Source organism: Erythrolamprus reginae, chromosome 4 (genome assembly GCF_031021105.1).
Source record: "Erythrolamprus reginae isolate rEryReg1 chromosome 4, rEryReg1.hap1, whole genome shotgun sequence".
NCBI classification, from domain to species: Eukaryota; Metazoa; Chordata; class Lepidosauria; order Squamata; family Dipsadidae; genus Erythrolamprus; species Erythrolamprus reginae.
Window position 1 is genome coordinate 11898141 of NC_091953.1, and position 24513 is coordinate 11922653.

General features: G+C 43.0%; 1 long non-coding RNA gene across 1 annotated transcript in view; it reads right to left on the minus strand.

The window, feature by feature from the left end:
- Nucleotides 1-4634: 4634 nt before the first annotated feature.
- Nucleotides 4635-24513, minus strand: part of LOC139167216 (uncharacterized) — an 86017-nt gene continuing 66138 nt past the window's right edge. The window contains exons 2-3 of the long non-coding RNA XR_011559086.1: nucleotides 17077-17169; nucleotides 4635-5410 (exon numbers count right to left, since the gene is read on the minus strand). This is a non-coding gene — a long non-coding RNA (uncharacterized lncRNA). The remainder of the gene's footprint in view (nucleotides 5411-17076; nucleotides 17170-24513) is intronic.

Genomic DNA, 24513 nt, shown 5'->3' on the forward strand with positions numbered 1-24513 from the left:
CAAAGCAGGGAAAAATCAGCACACAAAAAGTCAGTCAGTAAAGCAGTCACGAAACACAACGATCAGATAATCCTCCACAATGGCCAAACCCACAGGCTGCTATTTATAACAGCCTCACTAATCACCACAGCCCCACCCAACCACAGGTGGCCTAATTTTCTTTGATAATAATCTCTCAGTTGTTGCTGCCTATGCATCGCTCTCCGCATGCGTGGCTGTATCATTAACTCTTGTTCTGAATCCAAGGAGGAGCTAGATAATTGATCTCCTTCTTAGCTGTCTGCCACACTCTCCTCCTCCCTGTCACTCATGTCTTCTTGGTCAGAGGAGCCTTCATCTTCAGATTCCACCGGGGGCAAAACAGGCCTGCAGCATGTGGATGTCTCCCCCACATCCACAGTCCTTGGGGCAGGAGCTGGGCCAGAGCTAACCACAACAGTGGTCAGTGCACGCATGCGCACCTAAGCTCACGTAAGGCAGTGCCTCACGTGCCATAAGTTCGCTATCACTGGTATAGGGTTTCCCGCCTGAGCAGGGGGTTAGACTAGAAGACCTCCAAGGTTCCTTCCAAATATTATTCTGTTAATGAGTGTTAGATTGTTCTCTAACCAGTAAATGTGTATACTGTCTTTTTTTGGTTTTACATTTATTTTACCGCTGTTTATTTATTGTTTTAGCAACGTAACACTACTAATGAAAGCAATTCCTGTAACGTGGCAGGTTCTATTTTTGTAAGGGCAAACAGGTCACACAATGCCTGAAGCTAAAATCACATTAAGGCTCAGTATACCCATATTGTATATACCGCATTAAGGCTTAGTATGATGTTTACAACCAGCCCCTGAATTTTATGGATACTTAACGGCATTGTGAACCAAGCTGTAGGGCTTATGCAATCAAATACAGTTTATCACGGGAGGAACTCATTGCCCCTTGTTGGTCTTGTGTCTAAATGAAAAGGCGAAGGGCTACATTTCTGCTTCAACGTTCGCTCTATTGCTTTTTTAAAATTCATGTCATCAGACAAAGTGCTAAGATATTGTTGCTGTTGTTAGCTGCCCCGAGTCTACAGAGAGGGACGGCATACAAATCCAATAAATAAATAAGCCCTACATCAGTGATTTTCAACCTTTTTTGAGCCACGGCACATTTTTTACATTTACAAAATCCTGGGGCACATTGAGGGGGGGGGGGGGTGGCTCAAAAAAGTTTGGACAATTTTTTTCTCTCTCTTCCTCCCTTTCGCTCTATTTCTCTTTCCCTCCCTCTTTCTCTCCCTTCTTTTTTCTCTCTCCATCCCTCTTTCTTTCTCTCTTCCTTCCTTCCTCTCTTTTTTGCTCTCTTTCTTCCTCCCTCCCTCTTTGTCTTTCTCTCTCCCACCTTCCCTCCCTCTCTTTCTCTCTCTCTCTTGCTCTCTCTCTCTTGCTCTCCCTCTTGCTTTCTTCCTCTCTCTTTTTCTCTTTCTTGCTTTCTTACTTTCTCTCTCTCTTGCTTTCTCTCTCTCTCTCTTTTTCTCTCTTGTTTTCTTTTTCTCTCTCTTTCTTTCTCTCTTTCTCTTGCTTTCTTTCTCTCTCTCTCTCTTGCTTTCTTTCTCTCTCTCTTGCTTTCTTTCTCTCTCTCTCTTGCTTTCTCTCTCTCTTGCTTTCTTTCTTTCTCTCTCTCTCTCTCTTTTCTTTCTCTCTCTGAGCTTTGCGGCACACCTGACCATATCTCACGGCACACTAGTGTGCCGCGGCACACTGGTTGAAAAACACTGCCCCACATGGCATTGGACCAGAGTACCTCCGGAACCGCCTGCTACCGCACGAATCCCAGCGGCCGATAAGGTCCCACAGAGTTGGCCTTCTCCGGGTCCCGTCGACTAAACAATGTCATCTGGCGGGCCCCAGGGGAAGAGCCTTCTCTGTGGCGGCCCCAGCCCTCTGGAATCAACTCCCCCCAGAGATTAGAACTGCTCCCACCCTCCTTGTCTTCTGTAAACTACTTAAGACCGACCTATACTGCCAGGCATGGGGAATTTGAGACACCTTTCCCCCAGGCTTATTATAATTTATGTTTGGTATGTATGTGCTGTTTGGTTTTTAATTATGATAGGGTTTTTAGGGGTTTTTTTTAATATTAGATTTGTGCCAGTATAATATTGTTTTTATTGTTGTTGTGAGCCGCCCCGAGTCTTCGGAGAGGGGCGGCATACAAATCTAATAGATTATTATTATTATTATTATTATTATTATTATTATTATTAAATAAGATATCATAATTTCAGCAAAATGCGCCAAGCCCAATTGAGGGGTTGTCCCTGAAGAAGTCAAGCTGACAGCTAGTGTGCGCCCCCACAAGGGGGGGGGGGAAACACAGTGAGGTTACTAAGTTTATGCAATATTTATTGAATACTTAATAGGTTTTTATTGTCCTTCCTTCTCCGGTACCTTAGTATGATCCTTAATTACTTTTAAAATAGGAAATAATTAAATAGTATGGTTTTACCCATAAATGCTTTAATCATCGTTTAGAACTGAACTTTTATAGCAATGAAAGAAAATCAAGCTACTTGCCTAATCTGTTATCACACTGAGCCTTGTGTGTTCAGTACAAAACCTTAAAATGTTCCTGTGCTCCTCAACAAATAATGCTGTCTACCATTTGTCCTTTTTGTGACTATTCAAATAATGTGACTTAATCAACTGAGTCCAAGCACCTATTTGAAAATGTTGGTCATTAAGCCACTCCCCCCCCAGTCACATGACCTTTAAGCCAGTGTTTTCCAACCTTGGCAACTGGAAGATATCTGGACTTCAACTCCCAGAATTCCCCAGCCAGTTGCCAAGGTTGGGAAACATTGCTTTAAGCCACCCTCCAGTCACGTGATTGTCAAGCCACTCCCACCTGATCACATGGCAGGAAAGCCACTCCTAGCTGGTCACATGACCATCAAACCATGAAGTGAGCCACGCCCACAGTGTGGCAGTAAAAATTTTGGCAGCTGATCACTTGGGGGGGGGGGGAGAAAGAGAGCGGTGAGTACGGAAACACCTCCAGCAGCATTTTGAAACACTCTCTTATTTGCAACGAGGCAGGGATAAATGGTCACCCTCTTTCTTGCAGAAGGAGCGCATTTAAAATTGCTGTTGGCAGAGCCCAAGAGTGCCCACTGCAAAAATAGCGGCTCCCGACATGTCACCCCCGCTTTTCCCAGAAAGTAGTTGCAGGTGGCATATTTTGGAGGGAGGGAGCTTATTTCAGCGCATGCGCTGAAAACCAGATTGACCTTATTATGGGAACATGTATTATTTTCGGGGAAACACGGTACTATTTTATTAGAACAAACATATCTGATGTGAACTTAACAGAATTGTCTTAAATTATTCTCTCATGCCTCTTCTTAAGAACCATTTTCTACTTAAGAACCCAAGCCCAGAAAAATTTCCCAGGAAATTCGAGACCGCCTCCTGCCGCACGAATCCCAGCGACCGATTAGGTCCCACAGAGTGGGCCTTCTCCGGGTCCCGTCAACTAAATAATGTCAGTTGGCAGGCCCCAGGGGAAGAGCCTTCTCTGTGGCGGCACCGGCCCTCTGGAACCAACTCCCCCCGGAGATTAGAACTGCCCCTACTCTTCCTGCCTTCCGTAAACTTCTTAAAACCCACCTTTGCCGTCAGGCATGGGGGAACTGAAATATCTCCCCCGGGCATGTACAATTTATGTTTGGTATGTTTGTGTGTATGTCTGTTAGTATATGGGGTCTGTTTTAAATCTTTAAATATTTTTAAATTTGTCAAATTATTTATGATTTGTTTCCACGTGTTGTGAGCAGCCCCGAGTCTTCGGAGAGGGGCGGCATACAAATCTAAGTAATAAATAAATAAATAAATAAACAAACAAAGGCCGGGCCAGTTTCCTTCCATTCCCCCTGGGTTTCTTTCTCTGGTGCAGTTTATGGGAGGCAGCTTCACGCCAGGTGTATGGGAGGTGCGTGCTCCTCCTTGCCGCCTCAGTCCCTCTTTTCTTTTTTTTTAAGACTTAAAGTTTTGGATTTCTTTGATTCCCCTTACCTCATCATCTTCCTTCGGCAGCGACTGTCCTCCTCCTCCTCTTCTTCCTCCTCCTCCTCCCACCCAAATTCTGAACTTTTATTTCTTTCCTAATGGGTTTGCACACATTACAGTAGTAACCTCTAGATACGAATTTAATTCTTTCCAGAAGGGAGCTTGTATGTCGAACAACTCGTATCTGGAACAAATGGCTTTAGACTTTGTTTTTCCCCTCCGAGATAACCAGAAGCAAGGATTCTTGCGCCACCTAGTGGACGCTCGGCTCGTATCCCGAATTTGAGCTCGGGTCTGGAACAGAAATTTCTCTCCCCTCGTGGCTCGTAACTTGGAATACTTGCATGTGGAGCAGCTCGTATCTAGAGGTACTACTGTATTTGCTTTGACATTGATTCCTATGGGAAAAATTGCTTCTACTTACAAACTTTTCTACTTAAGAACCTGGTCACGGAACGAATTAAGTTCTTAAGTAGAGGTACCACTCTATTCTGTTTACATTCTGGCTTTATTCTTAGGAAAACGTTATCTACTCTGTCATTTTCCATACCAGAATGGCTTCCAGAGTAAATCAGGGGGAAAAAAGCCTTTTATGTAAGACGTGTTCTCTTTATTCCAAAAATAAATACTTTTTTTTTTAATCAAAGATTTTCAAATGCCATTATATAATTACAACGGAAGGGGAAAGTCCACTTCTTTGGCAGCTGTGAAGCCAACATACAGGAACTTGACAGGAGGAGCAAACTCAAAGCCGATTTATACAAATTGAAAAGCAACAGAATCTACTTTTAAGGAGTGAGCAAGAGACTGTTGAGGTCTAAAAAAGGCACATTACGCTAGATAACAAAACATACTTTTGGGTCCCTGGAATCAAGTATGTTCTATGTTACCGCCCTCCAGAGCCACTGGGGGCTGTGAATCAAGTCAGAGAAAGAGGATTCCTTTGTAAAAGGATTATTAATACCGGTGAATAAAAAAGGATCTTTTGAGGAAGGGGAGAGATGGATTAGTTGTTGGGTCTTGGCGTGCCCACCCAGGGGGCAGAGTTCAAAAGCCATGTCATTCAGTTGTGTTGGGGCGGGTGGCCACGTAGACGAACACCACGATCAAAAGCACCACCACAGCCAAGGTGGGAAGCACCACAGTTGTGACTTGCTGACGGGCTTCGTGCATCGCTTGCTTTCTCTCTTTTTTGTCTTTGGATGTCTCCTTTTTGGGCTTCCCTTTCAGCTGTCTCATTCTCCTCCTTTCCTGGACCTCTCGTCAAGGAAATCTAACCGAAGAGGTGTCAAAGCGGCAACCAAGAGATGCTTCTTCTCGTCGACCTCGTCTTTTTGGCGTGGGATTGAGTCCTGTGTCAAAACCTGGAAGACAAGAGAAGAGAAACATGACAGTCCAGTGGAGGCAGTATTGTGCTGCCCCTGGTACGCCTGGTATTGCCGATCCATTAGCGGAAACAGCGATGCGTGTGCATCAAATGATTTAGCTGTAGTAGATAAATGGTCAAAGCAATGGAAACTGCAGTTGAATGTTTCCAAATGAAACTAATGCACTTGGGGAAAAGGAATCCTCAATCTGACTATTATGTTGGCAGTTCTGTGTTAGCAAAAACTTCAGAAGAGAAGGATTTAGGGGTAGTGATTTCTGAGAGTCTCAGAATGGATGAACAGCATGATCAAGCGGTAGGGAAAGCAAGTAGAATGCTTGGCTGCATAGCTAGAGGGATAACAAGCAGGAAGAGGGAGATTGTGATCCCGCTATATAGAGCACTGGTGAGACCACATTTGGAATACAGTGATCCCTCGAGTTTCGCGATCTCGAGCTTCGCTAAACGCTATATCGCGATTTTTCCACCCGATAACGTCACTCTCTTCCTTCCTTTCTCATCTTTCTTTCTCTCTCTCTTTCTCTATCTTGCTTCTTCCTCTCTCACACTCTCTTCCTCCCTCTCTCATCTCTTTCTCTCCTTCTCTCTCTTTCTCTATCTCTCCCCCCTTGCTGGCGGGCGGCGGGCGGGCGAGCAGGGGCATCAGCGAGGAGCTGGTGTTTCCCCTTTGCGTGGGCGGCTGGGAAACCCCGATCTTCGTCTGCTCGCTGCTGCTGCGCCGAGCAGATCAGCTGCTGGGCGGCCGAAGGAACCTTCCCTGGGTCTTCCCCCTCTTGCTGGTGGGCGGGCGAGCGGCGGGCATCAGCGAGGAGCTGGGGTTTCCCCTTTGCGTGGGCGGCCGGGAAGACCCAGGGAAGGTTCCTTTGGCCGCCCAGCAGCTGATCTGCTCGGTAGCGCAGCAGCAGCGAGGAGCCGAATCGGGTTTCCCCTTTGCGTGGGCGGCAGGGAACGCAAACTCCACCATCTACGCATGCGCGGCCATAGAAAAAAGGGCGCGCATGCGCAGATGGTGTTTTTACTTCCGCAACCCTACATCCCGAAAAATTGATTATCGCGAGGGGTCTTGGAACGGAACCCTCGCGATAATAGAGGGATCACTGTACTGTGTTCAGTTCTGGAGACGTCACCTACAGAAAGATATTGACAAAATTGAATGGGTCCAAAGATGGGCTACAAGAATGGTGGAAGGTGTTAAGCATAAAACCTTTCAGGAAAGACTTAATGAACTCAAGCTGTAAAGTCTGGAGGACAGAAGGAAAAGGGGGGACATGATCGAAACATTTAAATATGTTAAAGGGCTAAATAAGGTTCAGGAGGGAAGTGTTTTTAATAGGAAAGTGAACACAAGAACAAAGGGGCACAATCTGAGGTTAGTTGGGGGAAAGATTAGAAGTAACGTGAGAAAATATTATTTCACGGAGAGTAGTAGATGCTTGGAACAAACTTCCAGCAGACGTGGTTGGTAAATCCACAGTAACTGAATTTAAACATGCCTGGGATAAACATATATCCATCCTAAGATAAAATACAGGAAATAGTATAAGGGCAGACTAGATGGACCATGAGGTCTTTTTCTGCCGTCAGTCTTCTATGTTTCTATCTGCGCATTCCCCCCATGGCCCCATGTGGGATTTTGCTTTCGCGCATGGACGGAAGCAAAGAAATTGGCGAAAAGATCAACATGTGCTGAAGCAAGATCTCACATGGGTTTGTTGGGCGATAGACCAAGGGTTGGGCACCCCTGCCCTAAAGCTTTTCCAAACGTTGCCAACTTTTTACCTTTTTCTATGAGATAGCTATGCCCTATAGCCAAGCTAATCCGTTTATAAGAATATCTACAGTAATTTTTTTAAAAATGGTGATAGTAGTGAGAGACAGCCTGAATCTCAACAGATTTCAGGAAACGCAGCCCCCGAGTTTTCCTATTTATTTAGCAAGAACACTGAAATCTCCGAGATTGCAAAATGTTATTTACTCAAACAGACGAGTAGGAGAAATCAATAAATGTACACAAAACCTGTCCTCATTTCTACACAATCGCCTTCTCTAGACTTATCCAAGTTGCTGGGTTACTGATGTGCTGGGATTTTAAAGTTCCAGGTTATGTGTTATACTATGGAGAGGTTACAATATTATTGAAATAAAATCTCTTAGTCCCTGAGATGATGGGTGTATATTTCAGGTATCATGAATATTTTCTCCCTATGCTTTACAGGTAATCATCGAATTAAGATCCGTTGCTAAACAACCATTTGAAATTATAATGGACCTCCCCAGAGCTACTTATGACCCATTTTCAAAGTGATAACAGCCCCACATACATACTATAGTCACATTTTTTTACGCATCTTTGAAGCATCCTGCAGTCAGTTTGTGACTTTTTTTTTGCCAGTTTCCAGCATTTAGAAACATAGAAACATAGAAGTCTGACGGCAGAAAAAGATGGTCCATCTAGTCTGCCCTTATACTACTTCCTGTATTTTATCTTACAATGGATATATGTTTATCCCAGGCATGTTTAAATTCAGTTACTGTGGATTTACCAACCACGTCTGCTGGAAGTTTGTTCCAAGGATCTACTACTCTTTCAGTGAAATAATATTTTCTCACGTTGCTTCTGATCTTTCCCCCAACTAACTTCAGATTGTGTCCCCTTGTTCTTGTGTTCACTTTCCTATTAAAAACACTTCCCTCCTAAACCTTATTTAACCCTTTAACATATTTAAATGTTTCGATCATGTCCCCCCCTTTTCCTTCTGTCCTCCAGACTATACAGATTGAGTTCATGAAGTCTTTCCTGATACGTTTTATGCTTAAGACTTTCCACCATTCTTGTAGCCCGTCTTTGGACGCGTTCAATTTTATCAATATCTTTTTGTGGAAGAGTTCTTCAGAACTGAACACAGTATTCCAAATGTGGTGTTACCAGCGCTCTATATAAGGGGATCATAATCTCCCTCTTCCTGCTTGTTATACCTCTAGCTATGCAGCCAAGCATCCTACTTGCTTTTCCTACTGCCCGACCACACTGCTCACCCATTTTGAGACTGTCAGAAATCACTACCCCTAAAAAAAACCTGGCCAAAAAACCCCCAAACCCACCCATGGTGGGAAATAGATTAGCTTTGATGCAAATATGTAGTGAAATTGGGCCCATCATATAACGTTCGACCTAGAATTGCAACAACTTATGAGAAGATATTGGTTTATACCTGTAGTCACAGTATAGACCGATATCTTTACCCCTCGGGTCATGCTTTGACCATAAAATGTAAAGCCTATATATCACTGTCACAATCATAATAAATGAAAACATAATGTGAAAATTGTGTGTGTGTGGGGGGGAGGGGTGTTGTATGTTATATCTATATCTAATCTATATCTATATTTATATACAGGTAGTCCCCAACTTACGACGGGGATCCGTTCCCACGGCCCGTGGTAAGCAGAGTTTGGTGTAAGTCGGAATATTCCGATTTACATGAATATTCGGACTTACATGGCGGCGGCTTCTTCAAGGAACCAACAGCCGGCGAAGCCTCCTGCTGAATGTTCAGGCGAAGGGATCTCCGCAGTGGGCAGCCTCGGAGGCTACAGCAACGCTGTAGCAACGTTGAGAAGGACCAGCTTCAAGGGACCAACAGCCAGTCCTTCTCGGCGCTGCATTGGTGTAACCTCCGAGGCTGCCCACTGTGGAGATCCCTCGCCCGAACAGAGGCGGTGGCGGTAGCCTCGGAGGCTGCAACAACGCAGCGCCGATAAGGACCGGCTGTTGGTTCCTTGAAGCTGGTCCTTCTCGGGGCTGCGTTGCTGTAGCCTCCGAGGCCGCCCACGGCGGAGATCCCATCACCCGAACGGAGGCGGCAGCGGCGGCGGTAGCCTCAGAGGCTGCAGCAACGCAGCGCCAAGAAGGACTGGCTGTTGGTTCCTTGAAGCCGCCACCGCCTCCGTTCAGGCGAGGGGATATCTGCGGGTTCTCCGAAGCCGCCGCCCACCGCGGAGATCCCTTCGCCTGAACGGAGGCAGTGGCGGCAGCAGTGGCTTCGAAGTTGTCCCCGGATCGTCGTAACGACGAAATGTCGTACTCGTGGACGACGTAATCCAGGGACTACCTGTACACATAACAAACAAAACAACAACATAACTGAAAATTGTATGTCCATGTGTGTATGTGTTATATCTATATCTAATCTATATCTATGTCTATATACATATACACATAACATACACACACACCTGGGGTGGGTTTCTGTTACCTTCCCTACTGGTTCGGAAGTGTGCATGATTACGTCGAAAGTACGTGCTTTGCACATGCTCACTCTGCTCACGCCCGCATGCATGTTACATCTGGGTACTATCCCTCTGTGCATGCACAGAAGCCTTTGCGCAAGTGCAGAGGGTTTGTTGCCAGCCACTTTTAAGCAGCAGCAACCAGGGAACTGGTTTGGGGGTCGTCACTACTGGTTCGGCGGGGCCAAATTTCTGCCACCAGCTTGCGCGAACTGGTACGAACTTTTAGCAACTTACTATTCAAATCCACATATGAGTAATAGATTTTTGCTGATCAGTGAAAAGGAAGGGAGACGACTCTAGATCTATTTCGAGCTGATTATGCTCTCGTCAGCTAGCCGTACCCTTACTGGGATTTGAACCTGTGGACTTCTGCCTGCAAGGCAGAATTTTAACCTCTAGGCCGCAGCCTTGCCTCCGAATCAGCTGCTACCAGGGAAGAGCCATATGTTTGTTTTTCTGTTGATTCACCCTGGTATACCCAAATATGAGAGGTTAAAATCCTGCCTTGTGGGCATAAGTCCACAGGTTCAAATCCCCCAAATAACTTGAAATAGATCTATACTAGTCTCCCTTTTCATTATCAGCAAAAATATGTTACACATACACACACACACATACACACTTCTTGTTTGTTATTTAGCTGGCTTCGGCCTGAGAAGCTGGAAAACTGATCAAAACTGATCATTTGAGGCTTTTATGCTGGTTATAAAAAAAGCTAAGTTGAAGATGTGGAATTGACAGCATCTCTCTGAATGGCCATCACTGTCACAATCATAATGAATGATAAAACCACATCACATGAAAATTATATAGAATCTACTTTATCCACCGTCAATGGTCCATGATGGCACAAATTTGTGTTGTACCCAGCTCTGCAATTAGGCCTTTTTTGAATGCCACCACCAGAGCTGCAATCACCAAATTGGTTTGAACTGGAGGCCTTAGGAAAGCAGTGAAGTACAGTGGTACCTCTACTTACCAACTTAATTTGTTCTGTGACCAGGTTCTTAAGTAGAAAAGTTTGTAAGAAGAAGCCATTTTTCCCGTAGGAATCAATGTAAAAGCAAATAATGCATGCGATTGGAGAAACCATAGGGAGGGTGGAGGCCCTGATTCCTCCCAGGAGATTCCTAGAGAGGCCCCACGGAGGCTTCTCCCTGCCTTTTCCGGCCCTGTTTCCTCCCACGAGATTCTTAGAGAGGTCCCATGGAGGCTTCTCCCTGCCTTTTCCGGCCCTGTTTCCTCCCACAAGATTCCTAGAGAGGCCCCACGGAGGCTTCTCCCTGCCTTTTCCGGCTCTGTTTCCTCCCACGAGATTCCTAGAGAGGTCCCACGGAGGCTTCCCCCTGCCTTTTCCGGCTCTGTTTCCTCCCACGAGATTCCTAGAGAGGTCCCACGGAGGCTTCTCCCTGCCTTTTCCGGCCCTGTTTCCTCCCACAAGATTCCTAGAGAGGTCCCATGGAGGCTTCTCCCTGCCTTTTCCGGCTCCGTTTCCTGCCACGAGATTCCTAGAGAGGTCCCACGGAGGCTTCTCCCTGCCTTTTCCGGCCCTGTTTCCTCCCACGAGATTCCTAGAGAGGTCCCACGGAGGCTTCTCCCTGCCTTTTCCGGTTACAGTTTCTAGATAAGAACACCCGGTTCTTATCTAGAAAATTTCGTAAGTAGAGGTGTTCTTAGGTAGAGGTACCACTGTTAAGTTTAATCTAATTTAAATCAAAGTAATAGCACTTAGCAACAGCACTTAGACTTATACACTGCTTCAAAGGGCTTAACAGCCCTCTCTAAGCAGTTTATAAAGTCAGCATATTGCCCCCAAACATCTGGGTCCTCATTTTACTCACCACAGAAGGATGGAGTCAACCTTGAGCTGGTGAGGATTGAACCCCTGGCAGTCAGCAGAATTAGCCTGCAATACCGCATTCTAATCATTGTGCCATCAATGAAATATAGCTCATATTTCACTCTGCTGTTTTATTTTTCTGTTGCCTTCAATTTCTTTTCTTTAGAGAGAACTTCTGGAAAGGTTTTGGAACACATCAACAGATCTAGGCCTCTTAAATATACATCCAATGCAATCAGATTCTTGATATCTCCACCGTAATTGCAGTCCAGGTAATCCTCGACTTGCGACCACAATTGAGTCCAAAATTTCTGTTGCTTACAGAGACCGTTATTCTGTGAATTTTACCCCATTTTATCATCTCTCTGGCCAAAGTTCTTAAGTGAATCTTTGCAATTGTTAATTGTTAAGTTGATAACATGGTTGTTAAGTGAATTTGCCTTCCCGATTGACCTTACTTGTCGTAAGGTCGCAAATATGGGATCCCTTGACCCCAGGAGACTGCAACTATCACAAATACATGCTGTTGCTAGGCGGCACACAGATAGTGATCACGTGACCAGGATGCTGCTGTGATGGTTGCAAGTCCGAGGACTGGTCATAAGTCAATTTTTTCAGTGCTCTTGCAACTTTGAATACTTGCTAAACCAATCTGAGGATTACTTGCACCCGAGTCTCAACAAACTGATTGTGTATAAAACACACTTTCCCTGTGTTGAGATGGGCGGCAAGGACCAAGGAAGCGTGAGTGACAGGAAAAAGAGGTTGGCAGACAGCCCAGGAGGAGATCAATCATCTGTATCATCCTTGGATTCTGAACAAGAATTAATGACACATCCACGCATGCGTCGAGTGATGCATAGGAGACAACAACTGAAGGATTATTACAAGAGAAAATGAGGCCACCTGTGGTTGGGTGGGGCTGCTGTATGCTACAGATAAAAAGAACAGTGCGCTGGTTTAGCCTTGTGGCAGTTTATCTGATTCATAGTTTCGTCAAGATCGTGGCTTTTGTGCTGTTCAAGATTGTGTGTGGACTCTCTGGACTTTAGAATTGGACTCAATTTCCCAGTTATTGGGTGAGCAATTGGACTGCATTTAACCTGTGCCTTGTGTGTACCAGAAAATCCCTTTGACATTTAAAAAGGGAGCTGTTTCTGTTTTTCTGTTTATAAAAACTTTTGGGTTTCCCTTTTATCATGTGGTGTGTGTCTTCCTGGACTAATTACCCTGTAATTACGGGCAGTTGAAACGCGCCAGCAGAACAATTATTATTATTAATTATTATTATAAGACGCACTTTAGTTTTTGGGGAGGAAAATAGGGAAAAGAATCTGCTTACCAGATATTCACCTGGCTGGATATTCATCCTTAGTCTGGTCAGTTTCAGCACATTATTTTTTCCCCTGGTTAGGGCTTTTAAAAAAACTTATTTGGAGAGAGTAACAATGAAAGAGCTTGCAAGCCAGTAAGAGCTGGGAAAATCATTAGCACCTGGTTAGGGCTGGAAAGAAACATTCAGACCAAGGAAAAAACCCCTGCAAAGACTTAGGGCTTGGAAAACATTCTTTGGAAAGAGTAACAATGAGAAAACCTGCAAGGAAAGAGCTGGGAAGATCGTTGGCAACCTAGTTAGGGCTGGGGGAAAAAGCTTCGGAAAAAAGCTACCTTCAGAGTATAAAATGCACCTCAATTTTCAGCCTCTTTTAGGAAGGAAAAAGTTGCGTCTTATACTCCAAAAAAATATGGTACATTTAATAAATAGATAAACTGAATGTATTTGGCCCTTTCCCCTTCCCTTCTCTCATCACTTCAGTCAGGAAAAGATTCCACATTCTCTGGCTTGGATGGCCTACAATATAAATACCTCAGCCTGAGGTAATTTCTGACAGATTCAAGCCACCGTTTTGTTTAGTTAAACTAAGCCTCACAAAAGTCAGTGAAACATAACTTGCGAGCAGACGCTTGATGAATGGGGCCTTAAATTACGAACTGAAGTGAAATACTGTAACAGAAAATACTGTTAGCCTAAAAGCAATGGGCTGACAGAATCACAAGCTGCCGTGGTTTAAATTTGACTTTCTTTCGTTTGGAGATCCTGGATGAGGTGGGCAGCCAGAGAGATTTAAGAAAACAAATAAGGAACAAACACTATATACATCACAATTTTTCTGCTGCTCTTTTTAGAGGCTTTTTAAAATAGGTTTTTGGAGACCATTCTGTGGATCTCATTTAAACTTAACTAAATCCAGTGGCTGCCAACTTTGGAGTTAAGTAGCAACTGAAATTGTGAACAAGAAACAACCAAATTCTATTTAACTTTGTCCCCATCTAAAGTCTTTACAAGCAGTGATGGGTTGTCAAAAATTTTATTGCCACACTGTGGTCGTGGCTTATTTTGTGGGTGTGGCTTGATGGCCATGTGACTGCGTAGACGCGGCTTTCCAGCCTTCTGACCAAGTAGGAGTGGCTTGACAATCATGTGACCGGGAGGTGGCTTAAAGGTCATGTGACTGGGTGGGAGTGGCTTACCGACCAAGATAAGTTTTCAAATAGGTGCTTAGACTCTTTTTCAGTTGATTAAGTCACGTTATTTGAATAGCCACAAAAAGGACAAATGATAGACTGCATCATTTGTTCAGTAATACAGTAACATTTTAAGGTTTTGTACTGACCCCACAAGGTTCAGTAGGATAACAGATTAGGCAAGTAGCTCGATTTTATTTAATTGCTATAAAAGTTCAGTTCTAGATAATAATTAAAATGATTAAAGTGTTTGTGGGTAAAAACATACTATTTAGTTATTTCCTATTTTGAAAGCAATTAAGGATCATACTAAGGTATTAGAGAAGGACAATTAAAAAAAAACTATTAAGTATTCAATAAATAGTGCATAAACATACTATCCCCACTACGTTCTGCCCTCCTGTGGGACAGCAGTCCTTTATTGTCTACAGGGCTTTAGACAAATCCTAGGCCTAACAATCCTAGGCCTAGAAAGCCTAGAACTACGGCGCCTAAAACACGATTTGAGTATTGCCCACAAGATCATATGCTGCAACGTCCTACCAGTCAATGACTACTTCAGCTTCAACCGCAACAACACAAGAGCACGCAACAGATTCAAACTTAATACGAACCGCGCCAAACTTGACTGTAAAAAATATGATTTCAACAATCGAGTTATCGAAGCTTGGAACTCACTACCGGACTCAATTGTGTCAACCCCTAACCCCCAACATTTCTCCCTTAGACTCTCCACGATTGACCTCTCCAGGTTCCTAAGAGGCCAGTAAGGGGCGTACATAAGTGCACTGGAGTGCCTTTCGTCCCCTGTCCAATTGTCTTTCCTTTTTTTCACCTATCTTATATATTCTCTTCCTTTCATATATCCTCTCCTCTAAGTTCACCTTCACCCTCTTTTTATATTATCACATGTCTATTTTCTTCCTATGTATTTATGTATTGGACAAATGAATGAATAAATAAAATAAAAGAAATAAATAAATGGCTAGTTCCTCTAAATTTGTTAAGGTTATTCCACGCAGAATTACAGCGGTATTTATTTCCAGTGATTTAAATACTAAATAAAGCAATATATGTACCCATTATTTTGTTTAACCTTAAATTGTGAAAGACCATTATTATTAACCATGCTCCCAACACAGATTTGAAGTGAAAGCTAAATTGTTATGGTTACTACATATAAATAGATTCCTAGCTATCTGAAAAGCCTCTGAGCGGATGCTTAAGCCTCTGTTTTTCTGCTCGCTTGGTCTTCTTGTAAATAAGAGCTGAGTGGCTTGCAGCCTAATCATCTTGACTTTATAACACACACAATCCCACTAAAGATATTAAGGGAAAATACAAGTTTCTGCAGTTCTGTGATTGCACTTTGGGTGGTCAGCAACCAGGCTCACATTTATGGCTGTTTGAAGTTTACCAGGCCACACGGTCGAGAAGCGAAACCTGACCAAGTCTTTGCGCATTTCCAAATGCACCGATTTCGGGAGGTCTCACAGCGCTGAAATCATCGAATTACGCAGAACTGTAATTCTACACGATGGCTCAGCGGTTGAAGAACACTGGGTTTGTCAACCGGAGAGCTGACAGCCAGGTTCGAGATATGAGTTCCGCACGATGGGGTGAGTGCCTGCTTTGTGCTCAAGCTCCCATCCCATCCCGTTTTTGGCCTCCAGAGAGCTTCTGGGGAGATCGGGGAGGGTGTTTTGGTAGGGAAAGTTTGCCTATTTGCCGATGACTCTAAAGTGTGCAATAGGGTTGATATTCCTGGAGGCGTCTGTAATGTGGTAAATGATTTAGCTTTACTAGATAAATAGTCAAAGCAATGGAAACTGCAGTTTAATGTTTCCAAATGTAAAATAATGCACTTGGGGAAAAGGAATCCTCAATCTGAGTATTGTATTGGCAGTTCTGTGTTAGCAAAAACTTCAGAAGAGAAGGATTTAGGGGTCGTGATTTCCGACCGTCTCAAAATGGGTGAACAGTGTGGTCAGGCGGTAGGGAAAACAAGTAGAAGGCTTGGCTGCATAGCTAGAGGTATAACAAGCAGGAAGAGGGAGATTGTAATCCCACTATACAGAGCGCTGATGAGACCACATTTGGAGTACTGTGTTCAGTTCTGGAGACCTCACCTACAAAAAGATATTGATAAAATTGAATGGATCCAAAGACGGGCTACAAAAACTACTCAGTTACTAAAGTCATATTTCCTGCAGTCGAGTTTGGAGCAGTTTACTTTAAATTTGTATCTATTGTGTGCTCCGGTGTTGTTAAGGTTGAAGCTGAAGTAGTCATTGACAGAAAGGACGTTGTAGCAGATGATTTTATGGGCTATGCTTAGGTCGTATTTAAGGCGACGTAGTTCTAAGCTTTCTAAACCTAGGATTGTAAGTCTAGTTGTGTAGGGTATTCTGTTGCGAGTGGAGGAGTGGATGACTCTTCCAGTAAAGTATCTTTGGACATTTTCTAATATATATTATTTATTTATTTATTTATTCAATTTTTTTTTAAAAAAAATATTATTTAGTTTTTTATTTTCTTTATGCCGCTCTTCTCCTTAGACTCAGGGCAGCTTACAACAAGTTAGCAATAGGACTTTTTAAACAGAACCAGCATATTGCCCCCACACTCCGGGTCCTCATTTTACCCACCTCGGAAGGATGGAAGGCTGAGTCAACCTTGAGCCGGTGATGAGATTTGAACTGCTGACCTACAGATCTAGCAGTCAGCTTTAGTGGCCTGTAGTACTGCAATCTACCCACTGCACCACCTTGGCTCTATTATTATTATTATTATTATTATTATTATTATTATCATCGTTATTATTATTACTACTACTACTACTACTACTACTACTACTACTACTACTACTTTTATTTTCTAATAAGATTTGTCCTAGAGTTGGACATAACTGGACAGGGAAGTCTTTCCCTTTTTGCAAAACTATGATCAAATTTGTTAAAATATTCCAGGGCTGAGATGCTTACCTTTAGCTGATGGTTCTCTTTCTATAGTCCTTTTTCTAAAACCTTGCTTTGTCCAAAACACTGGCTCACGACACCAACAAACAGACATTCATGCTGAAAGAAAATAAATAACTTTATTTTAGAGAGCTGGCCTAGCAACTTCTATTGATAGCTTAATAATATAGAATTCTTAAATTGGCCAAGTGTAATTGGACACACAAGAGATTTGTCTCCAGCACATAAGCTCTCATTGTACATACAAGAAATAGGTGATAATTCATGAACATAGTCATTGTAAAAACACTTTCATCATCAATCATAAGATACAACACTTAGTGATAGTCATAAGACCCTAAATAAGCAATCAACATAAATCATACCTGAGATACTAAATAAACAATATAAATCGCAAGATGCAAGCAACAAAGGAGATAGGAAAGAGGAGAATAGAATACAGATACCAGATACAGTGATACCTTGTCTTACAAACTTAATTGGTTCCGGGACGAGGTTCTTAAGGTGAAAAGTTTGTAAGACGAAACAATGTTTCCCATAGGAATCAATGGAAAAGCGATTAATGCGTGCAAGCCCAAAATTCACCCCTTTTGTCAGCCGAAGCACCCGTTTTTGCACTGCTGGAATTCCCCTGAGGCTCCCCTCCATGGGAAACCCCACCTCCGGACTTCCGTGTTTTTGCGATGCTGCAGGGGAATCCCAGCATCGCAAAAATGAGCGCTTCGCTGGCAACAGAAGTCCGGAGTTGGGGTTTCCCAGCGAAGGGAGCATCAGTGAAATCGCAGCATCGCAAAAACACCGAAGTCCTCAAAACCCCACCTCCGGACCTCTATGTTTTTGCGATGCTGCGATTTCACTGAGGCTCCCCTTGCTGGGAAACCCCACCTCCGGACTTCCGTTGCCAGCGAAGTGCCCATTTTTGCGCTGCCCTGCTGGAATTCCCTTGCAGCATCACAAAAACACGGAAGTCTGGAGGTAGGGTTTCCCATGGAGGGGAGCCTCAGGGGAATCCCAGCAGCACAAAAACAGGTGCTTCGCTGGCAACGGAAGTCCGGAGGCGGTCCATCCCAGCGGCAGCGGTGGGTTTGTAAGGTGAAAATAGTTTGTAAGAAGAGGCAAAAAAATCTTAAAACCCGGGTTTGTATCTCGAAAAGTTTGTATGACAAGGCGTTTGTAAGATGAGGTATCACTGCACTTAATAAAACAATTAATTACATAATTATTAACTATTACAGCCATAGTGATGCTTAATAGAATAATTAATTATACATCCAAACAGAAATATCAAAAAATATTTAAACTCTTGAGAGTTTAGTCTAGTGGTTAAGGCATCAGGCTAGAAACCAGAAAACTTTGGAGTTCCAATCCCACCTTGGACATGGGTGATTTTCAGCCAATCACTTTCTCTGAGCCCTAAGAAAGCATCAATGGCAAATCAGTTTTGAAAAACCTTGCCTGGAAAACTGCGGGGGCTGTCCAGGCCAATTCCACGAATCGGACATGATTGAATGGAAGAAAAAAATAAATAAACCCTATCCAGAAATAGAAGAGAGCATCTATAGAGAATGTAGGTGGTAATTCCTGACTTAGAAACATAGAAGATTGGTGGCAGAAAAAGACCTCATGGTCTATCTAGTCTGCCCTTATACTATTTCCTGTATTTTATCTTAGGATGGATCTATGTTTATCCAAGGCATGTTTAAATTCAGTTACTGTGGATTTACCAACCACGTCTGCTGAAAGTTTGTTCCAAGGATTTACTACTCTCAGTAAAATAATATTTTCTCATGTTACTTCTAATCTTTCCCCCAACTAACCTCAGTTCTTGTCTTCACTTTCCTATGAACCTTATTTAACCCTTTAACATACTTAAATGTTTCGATCATGTCCCCCCTTTCCCTTCTGTCCTCCAGACTACACAGATTGAGTTCATGAAGTTTTATGCTTAAGACCTTCCACCATTCTTGTAGTCCGTCTTTTGACCCGTTCAATTTGTCAATATCTTTTTGTAGGTGAGGTCTCCAGAACTGAACACAGTATTCCAAATGTGGTCCTACCAGCGCTCTATATAGCGGGATCACAATCTCCCTCTTCCTGCTGGTTATACCTCTAGCTATGCAGCCAAGCATCCTACTTGCTTTTCCTACCGCCCGACCACACTGCTCACCCATTTTGAGACTGTCAGAAATCACTACCCCTAAATCCTCCTCTTCTGAAGTTTTTGCTAACACAGAACTGCCAATACAACACTCAGATTGAGGATTCCTTTTCCCCAAGTGCATTATTTTACATTTGGAAACATTAAACTGCAGTTTCCATTGCTTTGACCATTTATCTAGTAAAGCTAAATCGTTTGCCATATTACAGGCGCCTCCAGGAATATCAACCTATTGCACACTTTAGAGTCATCGGGAAATAGGCAAACCTTCCCTACCAAACCTTCCCCTATGTCACTCACAAATATATTAAAAAGAATAGGACCCAGAACAGACCCTTGTGGCACACCGCTTGTAACCTGTCTCTGCTCAGAATACTCGCCGTTCACAATAACTCTCTGATGTCTACGCTTCAGCCAGCAGCAAATCCACTGAACTATCCAGGGATTAAGTCCAATCTTCACTAATTTATCTATCAGCTCTTTATGTGGAATTGTATCAAAGGCTTTGCTGAAGTCCAGATAGGCAATATCCACAGCACCACCTTCATCCAACACCTTCCTGTGTATGCGCAGAACCCAAAACATGCAGGGGTGCATAAGGACACATGCAAGATAACAGAAGCCGCGTGTTCAATACAGCGATCGCTATCAGTGCGCTGTCCTTTATCATACCGGTAGCAACCCACTACTGCCCCAGTTAACCCTAACAATGGACCATTTTAGATCAGGGGTTAGAGTCGGTTTGCAAACCTCAGTTTGTAGACAGATGGGTATAATACAGAACACACAACTAAAATTAAAAACAGATTAACTTCCAACAGCAAAAAGAAGGGAAGGAAAAGCAGGAAACTTCTAACACACCTTTTTTGTTTGCTCCAGAAATACATTTCTTTTGGACAAATGCGGAGGCAGTATTATTATTTCTCTCCTACTCCCAGCTCTATATTTTCAAGGGTAAAAAGCTTTTAGTTATATGCAAAGCGATTCTGGGGAAATTAGGACAGCGCGCAAAATTACTATCCTTGAGACGGCAGATAGGTATTTTTCTTCCTTGTCAAATTACAGGCCTGACCCGCTATTAGCAAAAAACATTGCTTTTAACATAAGTGTAGGTTTGAGAGTTTCCACGCTTTCCAGTTGCATTTGGAAAAAATGAGTTTTATCTGTGCCTCCAGCCAGAATGACAGAAAAGTAGGGGGGGAAAGGGACATTCGATCAGGTTTTAATAGTTCCCAATGTCAGGAGATGGCTTTTCTCTAGGACAGTGTGAAAGTGAAGGGAGTAGTGTTGGGCGAACCCAACAAAGTTCGGGTTCGGGACCCGAATTTTTAGAAAACGTTCGAGCTTGGAACCCGAACTTTTGCCGAACTTTCGAGTTCGGCGCTTGGGAAAGCGCCAGGAAGTGCCCCCACCCAGCTGTCACCTTCAGAAACAGTCAGGGGGCTTCCCGGCGCTCTCCTGAACCCGAACTTTTCCCGAACTTCCGAGTTCGGCATTCGGGAGACCACCGAGAAGCGCCTCGGCTGTTTATGAAGGTGACAGCTGGGCGGCGGCGCTTCCCAGAACAGCCGGGGAGCTGTCGGCCGGTCGAGAGGCACAAAAGGAGGTGGGGAATCCCACGGGGGAATTCCAGGGGCGGAGTTTTCACGTCACTGAGATGTCCTTCCTGGAGTCCCCGTTTCAGCTGGCAAGGAAGGACATCTCAGTGACATCAAAGCTCCACCCCTGGAATCTTCTTCTGCATGTTTCCAACCAATATGTCTTCTCATAATATTGGAGAATAAAAAATGGCAAATGACACACATTAATAGGCTGTGTAATTTCTATACAATATTTAACTTCTGGGTGGAAGCACAGGTGTCATAAGGTCCCGAAGAACATCTACTGTTCCCTTTGTGTCTTTCTAGTAAAAAGTCCTTCTTGTGATTTATTAATTTATTTGATTTGTATGCCACCCTTCTCCGCAGACTCGGGGCGGCTAACAACAATGATAAAAATAACATGAACAATCCAATTTAATAAAACAACTAAAAACCCTTATTATAAAAAGCAAGAAACAGAAAAACAAGCAGACAAGAAAACAAAAAAAAATACAATCCCCAATATTAAAAAACAAACAAATCCAAATACATCAGGCAAGATGGCATCTACATATTTCACAATTACAATTTCCCACCAGTTCCTTGATGGACAGGCAGAATGACTCACAGGAAACATCTTGAAAATACTATTTTAAACACACACACACACACACAATCATATTATCTTATTTATTGTGTGCCATCATGAGTGCGTTTGATTGTATAGCAGATACATTTTTTTATACTAATGTATTTTAAATTAGTTTTTAAATTTTTTAATATTAGATTTGTATTTATATTGCATTGCTGTTATGTTGTAAGCCGCCCTGAGTCTTCGGAGAGGGGTGGCATACAAATCTAATGAATTATTATTATTATTATGTCAGTACAACACAGCAAACGAGATCACTATGCTGGATTTCGTATTTCATCACCAGTCGGGCACTTCCCAAGCACCTAGGACTGCGTGATGTAGCGGCGAATTATGTTTGCCGATCCCAGTAAAGCGGCCTTTTGCAATTGACAGATGGAGATTTTGTCAATTCCGATGGTTTTCAAATGTCCGCTGAGATCCTTTGGTACTGCGCCCAGCGTGCCAAGTACCACTGGGACCACTTTCACTGGCTTATGCCAGAGTCGTTGCAGCTCGATTTTTAGATCTTCGTATTTCACTAATTTCTCTAGCTGCTTCTCCTCAATTCTGCTGTCTCCTGGGATTGCGATGTCGATGATCCACACTTTCTTTTTCTCCACGATCACAATGTCTGGTGTGTTATGCTTCAGAATTCGGTCAGTCTGAAGTCGGAAGTCCCACAGTAGTTTTGCTTGCTCATTTTAGACCACTTTTTCGGGCTTATGATCCCACCAGTTCTTTGCCACTGGTAAATGGTAGTTCCGGCACAAGTTCCAGTGGATCATCTGTGCCACAGCATCATGTCTATGCTTGTAGTCAGTCTGTGTGATCTTTTTGCAGCAGCTGAGTATGTGATCGATTGTTTCATCTGTTTCTTTACAGAGTCTGCACTTTGGATCGTCTGTTGATTTTTCAATTCTGGCTTTGACAGCGTTTGTTCTAATGGCCTGTTCTTGTGCCGCCAGTATTAGTCCTTCTGTCTCCTTTTTGAGTGTTCCACTTGTAAGCCATGACCAGGTCTTTTTCTTTATCCACTTTGCCTTCAATCTTCTCCAAAAACTGTCCATGCAATGCTTTGTTCCGCCAACTGTCCATACGACATTGAGTTACATTTTTTCTGTACTGGTCCTTAGTTCGCTTCACCTTGAGAAGCTTCCTATTGTTGACCTCCATCAACGCTGACTCTTTGCTCCCCTTCACTTATTATTATTATTATTATCATCATCATCATCATCATCATCATCATCATCATCATCATCATTATACTCGGCGATATCTCACAGCCCAGCTTGTCTAATTACAGGCCAATCTTAAAAGAAACCTCAAAAGAAGCAGGAAGCGCTTCGGAGAAGGATGATAAACGCTATGAAGGGAGATGGAAGAAATTCAGAATTTTCAAGCCTCAGGAAGACTCAGTATATATTTCAAATACTTGAAAGATTGTCTCCTAAAGGTAGGCCAAAGCCTGCTCTTTCTTCTCCCAGTTTGCAGGATAAGAATAATGGATTTAAGTTACAGCAGTGTTTTTCAACCAGTTTTTCAACATGGTCAAGTGTGCCGCAAAGCTCAGCAAGAGAGAGAAAGAGAGAGAAAGCAAGAGAGAGAGAAAGAGAGAGAGAAAGAAAGCAAAAGAGAAAGAGAGAAAGAAAGCAAGAGAGAGAGAGAAAGAAAGCAAGAGAGAGAGAGAGAAAGCAAGAGAGAGAGAAAGAGAGAGAAAGAAAGCAAAAGAGAAAGAGAGAAAGAAAGCAAGAGAGAGAGAGAAAGAAAGCAAGAGAGAGAAAGAGAGAGAGAAAGAAAGAAAGAGAGAAAGAGAAAGAAAGCAAGAGAGAGCGAGAAAGGAAGCAAGAGAGAGAGAAAGAGAGAAAGAAAGCAAGAGAGAAAGAGAAAGAGAAAGAAAGCAAGAGAGAGAGAGAGAAAGACAGCAAGAGAGAAAGAGAAAGAGAGAAAGATAGACAGATAGGGAAGGAGGGAGAGATAGAAAAAGCAAAAAAGAGAGGAAGGAAGAGAGAAAGAAAGAGGGATGGAGAGACAGGGGAAGGAAGGAAGAGAAAGAGGGAGAGAAATAGAGCAAAAGGGAGGAAGAGAGAGAGAGAGAGAATTTTTTTGTCCAAACTTTTTTTAGCCCCCCCCCCCCACTTCCCCCCGCTCAATGTGCCCCATGATTTTGTATATGTAAAAAATGTGCCACAGCTCAAAAAAGGTTGAAAATCACTGAGTTACAGGAAGGCAGATTCCAACCAAACGTTATGGGGGGAAAAGGGGAAACCTTTCTAACATTACGAGGAATTTAACTGCGGAACCAATTATTTAGGAAAGTGATGGGGCTTTCTTCCCTGGATGGATTCAAGCAAAGGCTAGACAGCGGTCTCTCTCAAGGATGTTTTACTTTGGATTTCTGCACCGAGCAAGGAATTAGATTTAATGATTGCTTCCAATTCTATGCTTCTATGAAAGAATAACCAGCATTGAACTCTGACACAATTATTAAAGCTAACAACAATATGTTGCATGACGACAGGTAGAGAAAGCAAATGGGTCAAATAGCTTCTTTTAAAGAGGCTTCTTTCCCTCTTTAAAAAAATGGATATTACAGAATTACAGAATAATAAAGTTGGAATACTGGAACACTCGTTTCATGTCACCTCTAGTCCTTCTTATCTCTACACCAGTAGTTCTCAACCTTTCTAATGCCACGACCCCTTAATAGAAACATAGAAACATAGAAGACTGACGGCAGAAAAAGACCTCATGGTCCATCTAGTCTGCCCTTATACTATTTCCTTTATTTTATCTTACAATGGATATATGTTTATCCCAGGCATGTTTAAATTCAGTTACTGTGGATTTACCAACCACGTCTGCTGGAAGTTTGTTCCAAGGATCTACTACTCTTTCAGTAAAATAATATTTTCTCATGTTGCCTTTGATCATTCCCCCAACTAACTTCAGATTGTGTCCCCTTGTTCTTGTGTTCACTTTCCTATTACAAACACTTCCCTCCTGAACCTTATTTAACCCTTTAACCTATTTAAATGTTTCGATCCTGTCCCCTTTCCTTCTGTCCTCCAGAC